The sequence below is a fragment of the Papaver somniferum genome, chromosome 3, assembly GCF_003573695.1.
Source record: "Papaver somniferum cultivar HN1 chromosome 3, ASM357369v1, whole genome shotgun sequence".
Classification (NCBI taxonomy): Eukaryota; Viridiplantae; Streptophyta; class Magnoliopsida; order Ranunculales; family Papaveraceae; genus Papaver; species Papaver somniferum.
The window spans coordinates 83,551,675-83,566,003 of record NC_039360.1 but is presented as its reverse complement, the minus strand read 5'-3'; positions in this window follow the sequence as shown (position 1 = coordinate 83,566,003).

The window sequence follows — 14,329 nt, the reverse complement described above, 5'->3', positions numbered from 1 at the left end:
TACTACCATTTGGACTAGAGAAGTTATCACAAAACTATTGTCATCAAGAAAGGAGATGAAGTTGGAACCTTTACCTGAGTGCTTCTGCTTTTCCTTGAAGGTGCATGACAACTTGTCAATGAGATCATTGTAACTACTGCAAAGTTCATGTTTGCAAGTTGAATAGTTTCCTTAACCGGTATCTCCTTAGATACTCTAGCATGATGAGTTCTTTTAGGAACCCATATTTTTAAAGGCTTCTTCGAGTCCTTCTTAGAGAATTTTGAGCCACTACTTTTGTTTTCTATTCTATTTTAGTTCAGTAAGCAGAACTAACATTCATGGAGTACAACTTTGTATGTGAACCAGCACCCACTGTTCTCGAACCAAGAGATTTAGAATTTCGAATGTCAGTTACACCATTAGAATGAGATTCAAGGTGTCATGGAGAGACACAATTTGATTGTTCTCCATTCTAAGCTTACACTTCCTTTGAACATGTCCATCTGTATTACAGGAGTAGCAGAGCTTCTGAGTTCTGATAGAATAAGAGGGAGTAGACTTGGTACAAGAACTATCAGAAGTACTTTTCCTTCTTAGGGTAACAATTTTTACTTTGTAAGAGTATTCTAACTTTTTATCCCTTATCAAAGTTGTGACACTTTGTACATGAGCTTTGAAAGATATTTTGTTAGGTCATCATAAGAACCGTAGGTAATCATTTTCTCTAATTCAATTTTCCCAGAGGCTCTGGATAAAGTTAATTTTTTAGATTGACAAACACTATAAGGAGTAGGAGGGGTATCATGTAGATGTTTAAGTTTCAAGACGTTTTTCTCTAGTCGTGCCTCAAGTGAGATAATATTCATATCCACTTCAGCCTTTTCTTTGAGAAGTATCCTTATTCTTGAATCGTTTTCATCAACCTTACCAGTGAGAGTATTTACTTTGTTTTTCAACCTGTTGACCTCAAAAGCCTGAAACTAAGATGTTTAAGAATCTTAACACTTTCTTTGGCTGCTTCTCTTTCCACTTCCGAGTCAGACTCATCTGTAAGATATTAGGGATAACAATTGTTAATACCTGACTGTTTTATGGGAACAAAATGTTTGTTTATTCTCAAGAGGGGAAAAGTTATGGTCTCATTAATAGAATCCATAAAGACAACGCTTTCGATAACTGGTAAGATGTTATCAAAGATTGCACTCTTTTTCATAGATTCAGAACGCCACAAACACCGACTTATTAGATCTAAAGGTGTTTGACTTCTTTGATACCAATTGAAAAGGAGAGGGTATCATGTATAATACCAACTTTTTCGTTCAACAAGTATGGACAAAATTTAGTACAATTGCAAGTAAACTAACTCAATCATCGTTGGCAATATGTATATAGAGTTATATCTAAAAAAAACGGGGTCTAACAACCACACCCAATAATTCGTTCGACAATCGGTATGGACTAAACTCCAATATAATTCCGAGAGAACCAACTTAAAAGTGAGACTCAATCAAGAAATATATCAAAGAGCTTTATCTCTATTTTTCAACACAATCAGAAAATCGAACATATAGAAATCCGTGAGACTGATTGATATGAGAAATAACTTGGACGGTACCAAAGACCAATTCCCAAGTTTCAATCAAGTTACATCCAACAAACAAGGTCGGATTTATCAACTGATTGAACTACGCACAACCTGTGATATTTCAAGTATATAAACAAATATAATGGTGAAAAGAAATAACACAACACCAGATATTTTGTTAACGAGGAAACCGCAAATGCAGAAAAACCCCGGGACCTAGTCTAGATTGAACACCACACTGTATTAAGCCTCTACAGACACTAGTCTACTACAAGTTAACTTCGGACTGAAATGTAGTTGAGCCCTAACCAAATCTCACACCGATTAAGGTACAGTCGCGTTCCTTATGCCTCTAGAACCACGTCGGATTACGCTCACTTGATTCCCTTGGCTGATCTCACCCACGACTAAGAGTTGCTACGACCCAAAGTTGAAGACTTATAAACGAACTTGTCTCTCACAAATAAGTCTATTCTGATATATAAAATTGTCTCCCATAGAAGTACCTATGAAGTTTTGTTCCGTCTTATGATAAATCAAGGTGAAGATGAACCAATTGATAATCCGGTCTTATACTCCCGAAGAGCAGCCTAAAAATATCAATCACCTCACAATAACCTAACGAAGAAGTTAATGCGGAATCACAAAGTCTGAGACGAAGAACTTTGTGACTACTTTTTATATCTTACCTATCGGAGATAAATCTCGAGCAAATCTTAGAAAAGATAGTACTCGACACGATAGAACAAGTAAGATCAAAATACGCAACTACAGAGAAAATAGTTGGATCTGGCTTCACGAATCCCAAATGAAGTCTTCAAGTCGTTAACCTAATAGGGTTTTGGAAAAACCTAGGTTAAAGGAGAATCGACTCTAGTTTGCAACTAAGATACATGAAAGTGTCGGGATTAGGTTTTCCAGTTGCTAGAGTTCTCCCTTACATTGTGTTTCAAATCAGGGTTTGCTTACAATCAAAGCTAAGATGGCTTAGTAAAAAAACATTCAATATTCACCATTAGATGAACTCCTGATTTAAGATTCAAGCTAAGTCTGCTTTAAAATAAAGCAATCAATCTCCACTGTTAGATGGTTTTAGCTTGTTACACACAAATAAATTATACCTTTATTTAGATATGGGTAAGTGTACCTAAACATGTATATTGAGTTGGCTCAATAACAGTTAACTGAACCATATGAACACCTTTGTCTTAACCACATTCATCTAACACTTCTAGATCAAATATGATGATCAATCAATCATGAAAGATAATCAAATGAATCTAATTATGTTTCAAATAGATTTGTTCAATTGTTCACTGTCTCATATAAATATATATGAACAAGTTGAAACAAAATCGGATTGATTCGTAATTGTACAAAGTACTTATACAAGAATCAATTCATGAACATTGAGCCACGGTTTTCAAAGATTGCATTCCTTTATTCATAAATGTTTAGTTCATGAGTATGAGAATCATACTTAACCGATTTTAGAACTTAAACCACTATGTTCGCAAACCAGGTATGCAAACAACATCTCCAGACCTTGGTCTTTTCCAACCGTTCGCAAACCAGGTATGCAAACAGATGTCTCGGACCTAACTCAGGTAGAACCGTTCGGATACTACGTACGCAAACAAGGTTCCCGGGCCTTTACAGGTTAAACCGTTCGCATACTAGGTACGCAAACAAGCTTCCCGAACCTAAATCATAACAATACAGTTCGCATACTAAGTATGCATACCGTGTTGTATCCAGACATGTTCTAAACTCCCATTTCAATCATTGAAACATCGTTAGAGGACGACAATAGCTGTCTCACACAAACTATTAGCTTCAAGTAATTTTCAAGTGATCAAATAATACAAAACTTTCCAAGTCAACATCAAATGATTGTCTCACAAAAATCATGTAAGATATTTCATGGTAATTTTCACACATGATCATCTTTTGACTTAATATTTAGTTTTCAACAAATAAATTGTTTCCAACTAAACTCGTCAAGAATAATGATGAACATAGTCAAAGCAAAAAGCTTCCAACATATATTTCAAGAAATAGATAACCGAGATAAACTCAGCTCGAAATATCAAATGTGTATAATGTAAAAGTCTATATACCTATACGACTTAGTCTCATTACAAGATAGAATAGAATATACTTCTGAGTGATAGATAAGTTTTAATCTCTACATACCTTTTGTTGATGAAGTTCCTCCAAGCTCTCCTCAGTAGATTTTCGTCTTCAATCGATAAACGCCGTGAAATCTCAAGATCAACTACACATTCTATCCTAATTCGAGACATAACTATAAGTAGATTAGAAATCAAGACTATAGTTTTGATAAACTAAACTTGACAAACAAGCTTGAGATAGAAACGCTTGCTAGTTCGTACGAGCAGTGCTCTAACAATATCTCTATCTCTTCACAATAAGAAAGTAAATCTAGACAATAGAGTATGTGAACCTGATTGTTTAGAAGAGTACTTGGACGATCTCAAAAATCAATATCCAAGATTAATCTAGCCGTATCCAAAAAAATTGAATCTGAATTCTGCCAAGTATGAAACTTGTTATATTTCAAGATACGAATTCTACAAGAACGAGTCTCGTAATCGGTCACAATTAATATGGACTTATCTACTAGAGTTGATCATGTACTACTTATGTTATTCTTATTATGAAGATAAAAAATATAACACGGAGAAGTAAATAATACAAGACACCAGAAGTTTTGTCAACGAGGAAAATTCCACCTGTAGAAAAACCTGGGGACCTTGTCTATATTTGAACACCGAATTGTATTAAACCGCTACAGAACCAAGCCTACTATCAGACTTCGAACTGGAATGTATTTGAGACCGAATACACTCTCCAAGTAACTCAGCTGCAGTCGTCTTCCATACTTCTCTTGAACCTCGCAAGGGTCTGCGCAATTGATTCCTTTAGCTGACGTCCTTTACAGTCTAAGAATTGCTTCAGCCTAAGTGAATACTTTTGATACCAATCTTCCCCTAACATATAAACCTATTTGATTTTCCTTTATATCAAATAGACCAAGGCTTGGAAATATAATTGCAATAAACAAAGATAGCAAACCTCAAAAATCCGGAACATCTAAAATCAGTTAGCTAAGAAGCCTGGATTATTAACCACCTCTCAAGAACAATCTTAAATTGATCAATTAATAAGAGTTTTAAATCTCTATCTTGAGGAATCACAAAGTTTGAGATAAAAAAAAAACTCGTCATCGCAAGGTTACAATTTCCCCTCAAAATGAGGATTTTTACTTGTTATAACTTGAGTCTACATTTCGGATCTCAAGCCTATTCTCTCCTACTGATTTAAAATGTATCTTACACTATTTAAACAGTATAACAATGACAAAAAAACGTGCATAACTTATGTACAAACCTTGGACAGCCAAGTGTCCAAGGAGTAGTTTCCATAACCGCCTAAAGGTGCTTGTACAGTAAAAAATCTATAAAATAATAGGCTTGGAACCACCCAAATCCTATTATTTTAAAGAAATATTATATAATCGATAATTTAATAATTCATTATTTTACGGATATATGAATAATACATTAATTTAAAGAATAGTTTCTAACTTTTTTTGAATTTAAACCATTGTGGTTTAATACAAAGTATGGAGGACCATTGACTAATTTGATAAAAAATTTAGATAATGAACCATTGGAAATTGTAGAAACGTTAAAATTATGGGAAAAAATATGGCTAGCCCAATTTTGGAATTTTTTATATTAGGAGTCCGCCATTAAAATACTCTATATTAGAAACCCAAAATTAGTTTTAAAACTACTAGTTTTACTATACTGACCTTTTACTATAGTAATTATCTTATCTTTATTTTAGTAATTATCCTATTTTGGTCTATGATGAAAAATGTCAAAAACCAAGAATTTAGGAAAATCCCAAAAATCAAGCTCACCAAGAATTTCCTAAAAACGTGAATTTATTCTAAAAAATCTAGTACTAAGTTTGTTTTAATTTGTTTTTCTCACTCCTCACTCTCTCACCTTGAATCCGTGATTGCTTTTCTCTCTCTTAACTTTTATTTTGCCTAAACTATTTTAAAGTTATTTTAAGTTAAAAACTGAAAATATACTTTTGGCTCCTCATCAAATAAGCAGTGATAATCCTAATAATCACGTTTATCCCAGTTTTCAGGACAATGATATGTGATAATTGCAATTATTACATCTAAATGAAAATTCCAGTTTTCTTAATTTAATGATGATAATGGAATTACTTAGTTTTGGTGAAAAATTACAATTATCACCTCGTCGCGGAAATTTTGATTTTCACAATTTGTTGGAATCACACTTAGATTTTTTGAAAATTGTAGTTATTAAATGTTATTGAAAATTTTAGTTTTCACAAATAATGATAATCAAAATTTTCACTCACTTGCACTTTGTGAAGATTGTATTTAATCTATATCATTGAAATTTGAAAGTTTTAGTTTTCACAATTTAGTGATAATCAAAATTTTCACTCCCTTATATTTCTTGAAAATTGTAATTATCCAAATTTTAGCTTCCCAATTTAGTGATAATCAAAATTTTCACTCGAAAAATGGATGATAAAAAACTCTTTCACCCTAAAATCAGATGAAAAATAAAGTTTTCTAATAAATATGCATGTAGCCAGCACCGTAATATTGAAGCACACAACAATTATCTATAGTAATCGGTCTACCATTTGAACTAAGATAACATTTACACGATAATACACATATATTTTGAATGCAAAACAAAACTAGACCAATCAGTGAAATGAAGAGAGGAGGAACACATGATTTAGTTTTTGAACTCAATCTGATGACAAGGAAAAAACACTGATATGATACCGAAAAATGAACTTAGTGCTCGTCGTTGGCGATATCCTCATTTCATATGTACCGACCACGAAATGAAAAGAGAAAAACACACTGAAAAAGAAGAATCATATACGTATGAATATCTCTATCTATTCTATATGGAAAATTTCTTGTTTGGTCCTAATCCCATAAGGTTATTTATAGGAGGGTCCAACCGGATTTTATTCTTATCCTAGGGTCCAAAGTTTTTTGAAAACATGGAAATGACTAATATACCCTACTGGTTAAATATGTGTGAAATAACATACTTCTACCAAATCGAGATTTTATTTATCGGGAGGTCCAAATTTAATTAAAACATATAAAATACCACAAATTTGAGTACATATCTGCTAAATTTGTGTTACAAATTTGAGTACATATTTGCCACCATGCTTAAAATTTGAGTACATATCTGCTGCACTTTTTACAAATCTGAGTACATATCTGCTGCACTACTTACAAATCTGAGTATATATCTTCCGCACTGCTTACATATAGAGTGTGTATCCGTTGGACATATGGAACCTGTAAATGTGATCAGAATATAACAATATTAAAACACATCAACAAAACTACCATCTATTTCAGTATTTCGCACACGTACTCATAGGTCAAACAAAAAAAAAGTGGCAAAACTATGAACAAAACAGAATCAAAAGAAGTTTCTATCAGTACGTCATATACGTACTGCAGATTCATAAACTAAAAACTCAATTGCATGTCAAGAAGTGATGAATCCATGAATATAACCGAATCAAAGCACATATTTTAGTATCTCACATACGTACTCATGGATCAAACCAAAAGAAGTAGCAAAATTGTGAATAAAACAGAATTAGAAGAAGTTTATATCAGTTTGACATATACGTACTGCGGAGTCATGAACTAAAAAGTGAACTTCATGTCAAAGAAGTGGCCAAACTCAATTGCATGACAAGAATAGGTGACAAAACTATGAAAACTAAGAGGATCGAAACAGATATTATAGTATTTTGTATATGTACTGACGGATAAGACTAAAAAATGAGACAAAGCACATCCAAATAGCATTTCCTATCAGTATGCGACATATGTACTGAAGATTCATGAACAACAAATCAATTGCATGACAAGAAGAGGTAATAGATCTATGAAAAATAAGAGGATCGAAACAAATATTACAGTATTTCGTATATGTACTGACGGATAAGACTAAAAAAGGTGACAACACTTCAGTATTATACATACATACTCATGGATCGAACAAAAAAAACTGGAAAAACTTCGAATAAAACAAAATCAGAAGAGTACGCCATATATGTACTGTCAATTCATACCAAAAAAACACTGTAAAAAACTGAAACCAAACCTATAGATGCATAGTAAACACAGATTAACAGTACGTCATATACGTACTGATGGTTAATACACAAAACCAAACCAAAAGCCACCAAAATGAAACTAAAATACCAGATCTACAAACGAAACGAACGTAAAACATAATTTTATAACTAGATCTGGACTATTTTCATCAAAAACCACCAATACATCATATACGTATTGATGATTAATACACAAAAGCAAACTAAAAACAAACCAAAGACCAACAAAATGGAATTAAAACATCAGATCTACAAATGAAATGAACATAAAACATGACTTTCTATCTAGATCTGAAGGATTTTTATCAAAATCGAAGTAAAAAAATTAAAAAATCAAGCATGAATATCGTAAGAACAAAAAATCCACCTACCGATTATACTTGCAGAGCTCGAACTCATGAATCGAACTCACGAATCGAACAAGGACTTCAAATAATCTTCACTTGGAGAGCTCTTCTCTGAAAACATAAATTGAGAGAATGAAAAAGAAACGAACGTCTCTATCCGTTTTTATATAGTGCGGGGTGTTTTGGGAATTATGATAACCCGTCACATGTGTCTCGCACGTGTACAGGACTTAGGCTTAAAAAATTAGGTCCAGTTTCATGTTTTCTTTTAATTATGGACCTATGTTTACTGGGCTTTAGTGGGTGGACCTGCCACTAATTAGTATCACTAAACTAGTACCTGTAGGTAATTCCTACATTCTATATCCTAGGCTGCTGGATCAAGGAACCTCATATTTATCCTTGCTGACTAAGCTGTAGTTACCATTACGTCTCAAGGATGTTATTCTGATCTCTTCCCTACCTCTTGGCTTCTTATCCTTCTTGATCCTACTGAGTAGATTGTGCTTGTGAATGCTTTAATAAAATTGAAGTTCTTAACAAAGCAAGTCGCAGCTATTCCAGTTACTGAAATTGGATTCCTACTTTGGTTAGTAATAGGTGCTGCCATTATCATGTCAAGAGCCATCTTTAGTTTTGCAGATTGAAAAGAAAAGTTGTGTGTGACCCGTTTTTTTCTATTCTCAACATGATTTTTATCAAACGAGATAAATCAAGCGAACAAAAACGTAATGAATCGTGAACAGGGTGCAAACAAACAATAGATCAACGATGGACAGTAAATTGAGAATAAGCCAAGAAAAAGGGGGGGAAAAACTAATTTTTTCGTTCAATATTTACCTTAAAACTCGGATCTAAACTTAAGGAAGCTTATATTTCGGTGTTCATATTTTGGTTAATCTCGATCATCTCATCTCAAATTTAAAATAACGCCCATAACTAATGATGATTGACCGATTATTAATGAGATCACATTTAAAAGAGTTAATTATTAATGTCCATAATTAAGAAAGGTTATATTAGTCCATCTGAAAATATGACATTTTTAAATTTAATCTTAAACTATTATCTTAACAGTAGATCATATCTTTTTGGGCAACAAATATATGCCATCTTAATGACGGGTTTTTAGAAGAGAGAGGAGCCAAATTTGGATTCCTCTGAAATTTATAGTTTAAATTAGGTTTTCCCTATTTCCCATCCCCATTTTTCCTATTTCTCATCCAGCTAAATTCCCATCCCCAATTTTCCTAAGTACCACCCACATAAATTTTCAAATATCCTAAATACCATCTTTTGACATTTTATTTACACCCAATAATAAAATTAGCAAAAAATAAATAAATACACAATCCAACTACTAATCAAAAGTGAAGAAAACGAAACCAAATCACGAATCACTTGTTCATTCTTCTCCGCCTCTGACAACTACATCTTCTACTCTATCTCCACGATACACCGCCACCTTCAATCACTTTTTTTGATTGTCGTTTCTAGTTGCTTTAGATTTTGGTCATCTTGCTTTGCATCGATTTGTTCTATTTTGAACAACCATTCTAATTTTATTAAACTATTTTCTAGAGAATTAGTCGTTTATCGAGACTGCTAACATTTATAGTCCTTCATCAACTGTATATATTTGCTAGGTATCTATAGACGTCCAATTTTGGCCAACTCACGGTAGTTGTTGTCGTCTTAAACTGGACTTATAATGCATGATAAAGCTAACTTCTAATCATGGTGGTGGTTATAATGGTATAAAATTCAAAAATTAACGCCGCACCGAAAACCTTTTGACGATTATAATGCATGATAAAGTTCATGACCAATGTCCATTAAAATACATGGAAAGTATCAATGGACTTGAGTTAAACTCGTCTTACTCATTCCTGATGCAAGCTCACATTGGATGATGTTGTGCAGTACATTTTATGGCCACTAATAATAAAGTTAAAACCTTGTACCTGGTAGTTGTGGAGAGTTTGGAACAGACATGGTATGCATATCGAAATTATGGAGAGCTTGGAAGTGTTGTGGAGACAAGATATTGAGCTCGTTCAAAGGATTGCTTGATAGCTAGGTTGGTCATAAATTAGGTTACCAACATCCAAATTTCATTCACAAAATGGGTTTTTAATAAAATTAACATAATCCTTCCGATGTTAGATTCAAGTAGGGTTAGGATTTGGATATTTTTCTCTAGACTTTCAATAATGAAATCTTCAATAATAATGATTTACTAATCAATTGTCGATCAATTCGTATATTGTTTCTGCTTTGATTGTTTTTAAGTGGTTTTGTTTAAGGAGATATTAATGAAGGTTTAATGGAAAGGAAGATGTGAGGTTAATGAAGAAGATAAATAAAAAATGTTAGTAGACATAGAATTTTGACTTTTCAGGTGGTACTTAGGAAAAATCAGAAATGAAGAATAGATAGACTTTAGAAATTGTGAAGAGGGTAGGAAATAGGAAAAGTGGGGATAGGAAATAGGGAAAACCTTAAATGATACTACATATGATGTATTCACAAACCTAACCTAATACAAATAACATTTGACATATAATTTGCATATAAATTTGATATTATAATATTATTTTTTTATAGAATTATTATTTTATATAATATTCAGGAACTATTAATGCTTAAGGAAAACTTTTAAGATGTATTATATTATAGTATTACCGAATTTATTATTTTAGCATTAAGGGCTCCAGTCGGGACCAAAAATTTTATTATTTTAGCGAGGATATTATATTATCGAGTATTATATTAAAAAAAAATTACTGCAACTGACTTTCATTATCCAACTCGATCCAATGATGCCAAACCTGTGCTAAGTGGTTATACAACCTATTTTCTATTTATAAATCACTTTATAACGATCCTAACTCGTCCTCTTATCAATCCATGCGTGTAAAGCTTTCAAATGTGCATAGCAGCACCATAACCGTCACTTTGGAGCCATTCTTGCACCATCTTATGTCGGTATTGTCTTGGAAACGCCCTTCACTCAAATTGACATTTAACATTGAGTAAATCCATGCAAATACTCATTCCAAACGGTTGCATCTCAATGCTCCAAGTGTCATTCTTTTTACTTGGCTGAATAACGGGCTACAATGACGCATTTGACATACACCATTACTCTTGATGCGCCACGCTTTGGTCAGGCCTTTGGGACATGCATAGGACAACTCTTGGCCAGTTTTATGTTCTTGCATCATCCTTGGGCTGGTTTAACTCAATTCCTCGAACATACTTCAATGCAACATCGCATGATGTATTTGCTATCTGACACTATCTTGCATTTATCTATGAAGCTTCATTTTGTCGGCCAATGCGCTTCATGTTATGTCAATGACTATTAGTGTAGCGCCATCATTGTGCTTCACTGACTGGGTCTATAACATCTACCCACCATGTATGTGCATCACTCACTTTATTTCGTTCATATTATTTAACACCAAAAGAAATATCAGTTCAATTATCTGATGGCTCATGTGCATCAGTGAAACATATTGGTGAACTCATATTCTCTCCTACTTTAAGTTCAACTTAATTTTCATAAGTCAATTATACTAATTCTCCATTCGATGTTTGGCATTAGCAGTTAGGCCATCCGAATATAGATCGTTTTAAGTTTCTAGCTCGCAATTTTAATTATTATGTTACTTATGAGTTTAAAGGCATGTGAGATGTATGTCCACGCACTAAACAAACACGTCCTTATTTTAATCAAAGTGTTTCAAGTTATTCTCATCCTTTTCAACTTATCCATTGCGATATACGGGGACCTTTCACAATTCCATCCTTAAGTGGTGCGAGATACTTTTTGACCATGTTAATGATTATATGCGTCACATACGGGTTTACTTAATGAAAGTGAAATTTGAAACGTTAAAAAAATTTAATATATTTTTTTTAGTTTGCATGAAATTAGCATGGTCAAAAGATCATTACAATATCATCCGGATCAATGGTATCTTTATCCCTCAAATCTAAACTTTTCGCTCAGATAATGAATTTGAGTTTCTCTGTCATAGTCTGCAGAAATGGTTTGCAGAAAGCAGTATCATCCACGAGAAAAGTTGTGTTTCCACTCTAAAAAAAATTGGTGTTGTTGAACATAAACATCGTCATTTACTTAAAGCTAACCTCCCTTTATATTTTTGGGATGAATGTATCTTAGCTGCAACATACTTGATTGATAAAATTCCAATTCCTTTGTTATCTCGTAAATCACCTTATGAGATATTGTTTAAGACTCAACAAAACTATAACAATTTACATGTATTCGGTTGTCTTTGTTTCGCTCGTAACACTAATATTAAGCACATATTTGGTCAATGTGTTCAATTGGGTATATTTATTGGTTATCCTTTTGGGGAGAAAGGTTATAGAATATCTCCCTTCCTTTAAAATACTAAGTCATATGAGCTCCCACATCGCACGGTGAGTGTGACACCTCCCTCAAATTAAATTAGATAAAAGCTCTCACACATAGCAATTCTAGAGAGGACAAGTGGCGAAACTCTATTGGTTGAGACATTAAAAGCTGGATTACACTCCGTTTACACCCTGTATTTAACTGGCCATTTGTAACACCGTTAGCAAAAACGTGGGTATACAAAACTTATGTGTGGATTTACACCTAAATAATTACTTACACTTGGTTTACACCAAAAACTTAACTGGACGTTACTGACGCCAGTTAAGTAGACGATACATCCTTGAAATCTAATGTCTCTAACGAAACCTAAAACCAGCCTATTGTTTCTTATCGAACTAAAAGCCGTCTCCTTTCTCATGCTTTCTTCTGAACTCACCTTCTTCCTCCTTTCTCCTTACTTTTCAGCTTCTAGACCTCTGCATGTTTTTATTTTTTTCTTCTTCGTTATACCTATTGATTTCTTTTCCTTCTTTTTTTTATCGCAGGTAATATGGATATGCTACTGGAGTAGATTTAGCTCTGAAAGAGAATTGAACGGTAAGCTAAAATAGGATTTCAAATTGATTTATAGTTTTATATGAAACTAATGACGATGTTGATCATAAAAGATGGGTTCTATGTTGTGATGATGATATAGAAGTATTGGCAGTTGATTTACAAATTTTATAAAGATTTGGGATAGGTAGGGCTTCTATTTTTCCCAAAATTAAGAAAACTGGGTTTCCTCTTTGTAAACTAGGGTTCTTCTTTTTGTCAATAACATATCGTATTCAAGATTGCGTTTCCTATGATGCTTATTAGATTATCATGGCTTTAGCAAAGACACCCTAATTTAACCAATTTGGTTTTTGATCCGTTTTTGAGTTACCCCTGATAATTTTCATGATGATTAATGTAGTTAAAGATTCTTATAAAGGAAGCATCAATGGTAAATTTTGGTTGGCATTCAATTCCTTTTCTCATTCAATTATTTTTCTTAATCTAATTATTTTTCTCAGAAAGGAAGCATCAATGGTTAATTTATATGTTGTTCCCAATACCTCATATATACTAGTACAATCGTTGCCACTGTGGGAAGGCCGATCGAAGAGGAATCTAAAGATGGGATTTGTCTGCGACTATTTTCACTCTGTTGAGGGAAAAGTGATACTTTTGATCCGTTTCGGTAAAAGTGATACTTTCACCATGTTTCATAAAAAGTGATACTTTCGCCACGTCTCAGAAAAAGTGATACTTTTGCCTCGTTTCAGAAAAAGTGATACTTTCACTATGTTCCATAAAAAGTGACTTTTTCTGAAACAGAGCGAAAGTATCACTTTTCCTGAAACGGAACGAAAGTATCAGTTTTCCCGAAACGAGGCGAAAGGATCACTTTTCCTGAAACAGAATGTGAAAGTATTACTTTTTTCTAAGACGGAAAATTAGTCGATCCATAAACCAAAATATGGTTGCAGGATGTGTTATGCATCCGTTGGGTGGTTTGCATAATGGCTATGCATTCAATTTTCGAGAATTATGCCTAAAATGAAAGTATCAGTTTTCTTGAAACAGATGGAGTACATCGTTTTATTAGTTGCTACAGAAAATTAGTTGATGCATAAACCAAAATATGGCTACTTAAAGTATTATGTAACCTTTATGGTGGTTTGCATAATGAATATACATTTAATTTTCTAAAATTGTGCTTAAAATGATTAATACCTCCGAATTTTTCGT